General features: G+C 38.8%; 1 pseudogene; it reads right to left on the reverse strand.

Moving 5' to 3' along the window:
* Positions 1-646: 646 nt before the first annotated feature.
* Positions 647-747, reverse strand: LOC132656762 (U6 spliceosomal RNA; annotated as a pseudogene).
* Between the last annotated feature and the right edge of the window lie 6,970 nt (positions 748-7,717).

A 7,717-nucleotide genomic window follows, 5' to 3' on the forward strand; every position in this document is an offset into this window, starting at 1 on the left:
TTTCTTTTCCCCACCCCCATGCCCTTCTCCTTGCTCACTGATAAGGGAGGTCCTTCTCCCCTACTATCTGACCCTAGCCTATCCGATCTCATCAGGACTGTCTGAATACTCCTATGTGTAGAAAGGCTACCTGACCAGGAGGAGATGATCAAAGAGCAGGCAACTGAATTCATGCCAGTGACTGCCCTTGCTCTGCTTGCTAGGAAACCAACATGAAGATGGTCTTTTACATGTCAGTTTTATTCATTTCTTTCACCTGTTTGTGTTTTCTTGTATTTCTTTAAGGGATTTATTAATTTCTTCTATTTAAGGTCTCTATTATCTTTATAAGGTTGGATTTAAGGTTATCTTTTTGTGCTTCTTCCCAGGGCTGTGGATAGTTGGCCTCTGATAGTTTATATTGCTGTGGCCCTTGCTGATTTATTTTTTTAAATTAATTTTATTTATATATTTATTACAATTTATTCACTTTGCATCCCTGCTGCAGCCCCTTCCCTTATCTGCTCCCAGTCCCACCCTCCCTCCCTCCCTCTTCTTCCCCTGTGCCCTTTCCCTAGTCTCCTGATCGGGAAGGACCTCCTCCCTTTCTGACCCTAGTTTCTCAGATCTCATCAAGGATGGCTGCTTCATCTTCCTATGGCCTGGCAAAAATATGGAATGCTTTACAAATTTGCCTGTCTTCCTTGTGCAGGAGCCATGCTAATCTTCTTTGTACAGTTCCAGCATATGTGCTGGCAAAGAAAGCACCTGATTGTATTCTTACTCCGGCCTTTAGCTATCTGGCTGGACTTGGTGTTAGCTTGGGTAGTTGTGCCTCTGGTCAACCTGAATTTTTCTGGGGTCCCGATGACCTCTTCTGACTGCGCTGGGTGTGCCCCTCTGCTGGCTTTGGTGACTCTGTGGGGCTCTGGGTGCTATGCCCTATGTCAGTCAGGCAAATAGGGAAGAGGCAGAGAGGGCTCTAAGCTGGATGTTGCTCAGGGCCCCTTTAAGATGGTGGACAGTGAGGATCAGAGCCTATGTATAGCTCACCTCTATTGATTGTGTTACAGGTGGGTCAATAATATCTGGCATTGGTGGAGAGGGCTCTAAACTGAATGCTGCTCAGAACTGCCACAGGCCTTTTAAGGATAGTAAGCTATAGGGATTGGGCAGGCATACAGGTCACATCTGTTGGTTCTTTTGTCTGTGCTTGTCTGCCAGCTGTGTCCCAGATGGGTACATCAGATCAGGAGTCAGCAGAGAGGGCTCCAAGCTGAATGCTGCTCAGACCCCCCATAGTTCTCCTTCTCAGAATGGCATGGCTGATGATGGGGGCTGGGCCCCAGTACAGCTCACCTCTGCTGGCTCTTCTTGTAAAAACACTTTCTATGTAAACTTGATGACCTAAATTGGATCACTGGAAAGAAATTTTGACCTCCACAGGGCAAATCATTCTTTGTACGTCTGTGCCTATACAGACACACACACACACACACACACACACACAGTATTTTAAAATTAAACAGTATAATTCCAATGTAGAGTAAATTTATCTTGTTTGTGCTTACTACTTTAAGAAAGAATGTTGTCCAGCATGGTGGCATATACCTCTAATACCAGCAATCAGGGAGGCAGAAACAGGTGGATCTCCGTGAGCTTGAGGCCAGCCTGGTCTACAAAGTGGGTCCAGGACAGCCAAGGCTACACAGGAAAACTCTGTCTCAAAAATACCAAAACAAAACCAAATAAAAGACAGAAAGAAAAAAAAGGAAGGAAAGAAGGATGGAAGGAAGGAAAGAAGGAAGGAAAGAAGGAAGGAAGGAAGGAAGGAAGGAAGGAAGGAAAAATGTTTTATTGTTTGTTATTTCCAGAAGAATCTTAGGATGTAAAAGATAAACCAGCCCCACTCCCTGAGCACCTTCAATATCTCATTAAATGGTTGTGTTACCTGTCTTTGTTCTTTGAGCCTCTTACATGTCATGAAGTCTCACTCACTCAATAACTTAGGAACTTCAGTAACTTTTCCTAGAGAATGTCAGGCTCTCCCTTTCTGAGGACTGGGGGGTGGGGAGGGGAGAAGGACGAAGGGTAGGACCAGGACAAGATGAGGGAAGAGGCTGCAGTCAGGATGTAAAAAGATAAATTATAAAAAATAAATAAAAAAGAAAGTCAGTTTCTATGAAATTTAAGATTGTATAAAATTGGTATCTGAAATCTATTTTCTCTGATCAATGAACATGAGTTTTAAAATATGCTTTTTCAAATAAGTGTTACTTAAGTAAAATTACCCATGTTATTTTATGCAAACACTTCAAACTCCAAACAAGGGACAATAAGTCCCAGAAGCTTCTTGGCTTTCTGGTGTCAACAAGCAGGAAGTACCTACTCCTCTACTTCAGGCCATTGGTCAGGTCCATTGGAACAGTTTATTCTGTGTTCAAACTTTAATTGGGACAATTGAGAGGGTCCACTATAAAATGTGCTGTAGTTTGGCAATCAGTCAGCCCCAAAAGATGGTTTAAGGGAAAATGTACAGCAAAGAAGATAGGATATTTTTCAGAGTCCTGGGTCTACTGGTAAAAAGATAATATTATGAAGTTTATTGAGTGTTATTTTGGCTTTATATTAATTATACATATAAGTTCTTATATAAGTATTTTACTTAAATTTTAATGCATGTGTGTTCATATAGTATATATATATATATATTTATTGGTCTAAGTTTCTAAGTACTAATTTCAAAAGCATTATGGAAGAGAAATTGATATTTACCTTATTATTTAAAATTTTTATTACTGTTGCCCTGTAGTACAGCTTGAGATCAGGAATGGAGATACCTCCAGATGATCTGTTGTCGTACAGGATCGTTTTGGAGATTCTGGGTTTTTTGTTTCTCCATATGAAGCTGAGAATCTTTTTTTCAAGGTCTGTAAAGAATTGAGTTGGTATTTTGATGGGAATTGCATTGAATCTGTAGATTGCTTTTGGCAGTATGGCCATTTTCACAATGTTAATCCTACCAATCCATGAGCACGGGAGATCTTTCCATCTTCTGATATCTTCTTCGATTTCTTTCTTCAGAGACTTGAAGTTTTTCTCAAACAGGTCTTTCACTTGCTTGCTTAGAGTCACACCAAGGTACTTTATGTTATTAGTGGCTATTGTGAAGGGTGTTGTTTCCCTAATTTCTTTCTCAGCCTTTTTGTCTTTGGTAAAGATGATCAATCCTCATTTAGAAAGACAGATGGGATGTGCATTGAACGTATGACAGGAGTCTACTGAGCGCATCTGAAAGACTCTAACTAGCAGTGTTTTCAAAGCAAAGACTCATGACCAAACCTTTGGCAGAGTACAGGGAATCATAAGAAAGAAGGGGAGTTAGTCTGTTGGGGAAAGAATAGGAGCTCCACAAGGACCAAATATATCTAGGCACAGGGTCTTTTCTGAGACTGACATTCAACCAAGGACCATGTATGGATATAACCTAGAACCTCCACTCAGATGTAGCCTGTGGTAGCTCAGTAACCAATTGGTTTCCCAAAGTGAGGGGAACAGGGACTATTTCTAACAGGAACTCAATGACTGGCTGTTTGGTCTCCCCACCCCCGAAGGGAGGAGCAGTCCTGTTAGGCCACAGAGGAGGGCTTTATAGCCAGTCCTGAAGATACCTGATAAAACAGGATCAGATGAATGGGGAGGAGGTCCCCCCCTATCAGTGGACTTGGAAAGGGGCACAGTGGAGATGAGGGAGGGAGGGAGGGACTGGGAGGGAATGAGGGATCAGGACACGGCTGGGATACAGAGTTAATAAAATGTAACTGATAAAAAAAATAAAAAATAAAAAATAATAAAAAAAGGCTATGCCAGAAAAAAATTTTTTATATACTACATTTATTAATCTCTCTCTCTTGTGTGTGTATAGATGTTAGACATGTGTGTTATAAATGTACACATATGCCATGAAGTATTTGTGGAAATCAGAGGGCATCTTGCCCAGCTTAGTTTTTTCTTCCAAAATATGGGTCCAAAGGTTTGAATTCAGGCTCTCAAGATTATCAGCAAGCATCTCTGAGGCATCTCAGAAAGCTAAGACTGATATTCCTATAGTGGTATTTAGTAATAAATGTCTCTCTACAAAATTCTATTTGCACTGCTTATTAGTAACTTTATGGCATAAGCTGGATATGACAGCAAATGCCCATTATCCCAGAATTGTGGGGAACATTTGTGGCAGAATTGCAAGGAACATGAGTTTTTAACAATTCTGCGATAAATAATAAAAACATGTCTCAAAATAAAATTATAAAGTAGAAGCTAGGCCTGGAGGACAAGTGAGCTCAAGTTTGAAATGTATTGATAATTAATTGATTGGCTCCAACATCTGAAAGAGAGACATGGTAATCACTCCAATACCTCCCATGTGGCAATATGCTTATCAACTACTCATTCTTTATTAGCTATGCTCATTGAGATTGCATTGTACAACATCATTATTCCAAGTTAGTTATTTAATAATTAAAAGGAGAAAATGCCCAGCTATTAGAGCATTCAAGCATTAATGAAGATGTCTTGAGAAGTGTTCAGCTACACCTTGATTTGGGTATTGTGATTTTAAATGTTGTGGGATTGCCCATCATGAGGTGTATTTTCTATGGTTTACATGTTCTACTTCTGCAATGTAAGTCATCCCTTAGGTCTATGTTGCAAATGTATAATAGAAGGAAGAGCTAATTCATGGGCAAATTTCTTACTGTTTTTTATTTAATGTGTCCAACTCAGTCCATGGGAATGAAACTGCTCTGCCATGTAGAATTTGAGAGCAACTCACCTGTTACATATTGAGTAATTGAAATATAATGTGTAACTCATAGTTGGATTTTTTTTTTACTTTAATCAATTAAAACTAAGTGGCTCCATGTATATATTCACTACAATCTGATATTACATGTAATTAAAATAAATTTATAGAAATTATCTTATTTAATTCCATTGTTCTTCTATGAGATTTTAAGATTTGTTTCCTTTTACATGAATAGCTGTTTGCCTGCTTATCTATATGTTTACCTCATATGTTCACAGAGCCTTCCGAATCCAGAACAAGGAAGGGATCCCACAGAACTTGAATTACAGATGTTTGTGCATTGCCATATATATGCTGGGAGTTAAGCCCAGGTTCTCTGTAAAAACAGAAAGTGCACTTAACTGATAAACTGTCTCTCTAGCCCATTACTATGAGATTTATTTTATACATGTGAAAATTGTAGCTATGGAAAAATAAGTGCCTGATGAGTATGACCAGAATCTTCAGGCCTCATGCTCAGCTATATCACTTAATATGTTAGTGACATTCAACAGTCACTTATTTTCCCCATAGCAACAGCCCAGCACATCCACTTATGTATGTTGGCTTCTGATAATTGGCATACTTTTTGTAGACTTGGAGCCATAAGAATAAAGATAATGGGAAGCTCCTTTGAAAAAAATTCTGTAAAATAATGTAGAAATGCAAAACATTGTAACAAACAAAATTAGCTCAATTAAAAATATTGACTTTAAAATTATAACTGTGTACAAATAACATGAACAAGTTAACAATAAAGCACAGATTTGACGTACTTTTAAATGGTGTGATAAAGCATAGATTTTAAGTCTGTACTATTTTTATTGCATGTTAGTTTTATTTTTTGTTGATCTTTCTTTTTAAATAAATAGAACATTGACATATGAGGGTATATGCATTTATGTGGCAGGCCTTCAGGTGAGAACAGACAAAGGCTAGAATGGTAATGGCAATTTGTGAACTCTACCCAGGCTCCTACCTCCAACTTCTCCCTGAATTTCTTTTTTTTAAATTTTTATATTAATCACAGTTTATCCATTTTGTATCCTAGCTGTAGCCCCCTCCCACATTCCCTCCCAAATGAACCCTCCCTCCCTCATCTCCTCCCATGCCCCTCTCCAAGTCCATGCTAGCAAAGGACCTCCTCCCTTTCCATCTGATTCTGTCTTATCAGATCTCATCAGGACTGGCTGCATTGTCTTCCTCTGTGGCCTAGTAAGGCTGCTCTCCACTCAGAGGGAGGTGATCAAAGAACCAGCCACTGAGTTAATGTCAGAGACAGTCCCTGTTCCCCTTACTAGAGAGCCCTCTTTGATACTGAGCTGCCATGGGCTACATCTGAGCAGGGGTTCTAGGTTATGTCCATAAATGGTCCTTGGTTGGAGTATCAGTCTCTCAAGACACCTGTGCCCAGAATTTTTGGTTCTGATGCTCTCACCTTATACCCATCAGAATTGCTAAGATCAAAACTCAAGTGATAATGCATGCTGGAGATGATGTGGAGAAAGGGGAACCTTCCTCCATTGCTCATGGGAATCTAAACTTGTACAACCACTTTGGAAATCAATCTGGCGTTCTTTCAGACAATTAGGAATAGCGCTTCAAAAAAATTTAAAAAAAAAAGAATAGCGCTTCCTCAAGATCCAGCAATACAACTCCTAGGCATATATCCAAAATATGCTCGAGGACACAAGGACATTTGCTCAACCATGTTCGTAGCAGCTTTATTTGTAATAGCCAAAACCTGGAAACAACTCAGATACCCCTCAACTGAGGAATGGATACATAAATTGTGGTACATTTACACAATGGAATCACAGGAAGTTGTGTGGGTATTTGTAAGCAAACTTGGGTCCTCTGCAAGAACAGTATGCAGTTTTAACCACTAGTTCATAACATTTAGTTCTTAATAAAAAGAAAACCTCAATCTGTATGCTTTATTTTCTGAATCTTTACACTTATGAGATTTAAATTTTCTCTGAATTTACATCTTGTCTTTTAACTGGAAGCTTAAGATTCTCCTGATTAGCTAAAGACAGTCTACCTCATGCACTGTGTTTTCTATTACACAGAAGACACAGCAAGTTGGAAGCTGTGGGTGTCAGCTCATTAGCAAAAAGCAGTATGCTTTTTCCAGATAAGATAAACACCTTCATGTAAACCAACACACCACAGCTCAAGAGACCTGATAAACAGCGTAGCTCATATATATAAAGCAGAAGGTATCTCAGACATTCAAGGACTTGAATATATATATATAACATATATATATATATTCTACTTTCTATATAATCTATAATTTCTACTTTCCTAACATGCATACATTAGAGGCAGAGGTCTTTCCACAGATGATGTTTGGGCTAGCATTTCTGTGAGTAGAAGAGATTATATATTTGTTTTCTTTTACAATTTGTCATCATTACAGGACTGTATATAACAGGTGTTTAGAAGCTTACCCTCTTTACTTGGGCTTTATTCCAGCACTTACCAAAACACTTTCAGTGAACTGATAAAAATAGTAACAGAAGAGCAATTAAATGCAATTCCAAGCATTTGCATCCCAAGCCAGACCAGCACATACTTTCTCTTGTTTCAGTTACACATGGATTCAAAATTCTCACTTAAGGTCATGATGTACTGAAAGGAGTGAAAGAGCCTTCAGATAACACGCCTTAAAACTCAGCCCTAAGTACCGCAGTTCAATTCTCATGCAAATATTGGCTGTCAGTGGTAACAAATGTTAATTTAATGAAGTTGTTTTGTGCCTGGGTTCACTTGCAGAGCATAACTGAAAATTAGATTTTGGTTCAATTTAGAAAACATTTTGCTATTACCCACTGGTCACAGATGTTCAAAAAAGTCAGATAAAGATAAATATAGCCTCAGATCTCACAT

The sequence above is a fragment of the Meriones unguiculatus genome, chromosome 9 (assembly GCF_030254825.1).
Source record: "Meriones unguiculatus strain TT.TT164.6M chromosome 9, Bangor_MerUng_6.1, whole genome shotgun sequence".
NCBI classification, from domain to species: domain Eukaryota; kingdom Metazoa; phylum Chordata; class Mammalia; order Rodentia; family Muridae; genus Meriones; species Meriones unguiculatus.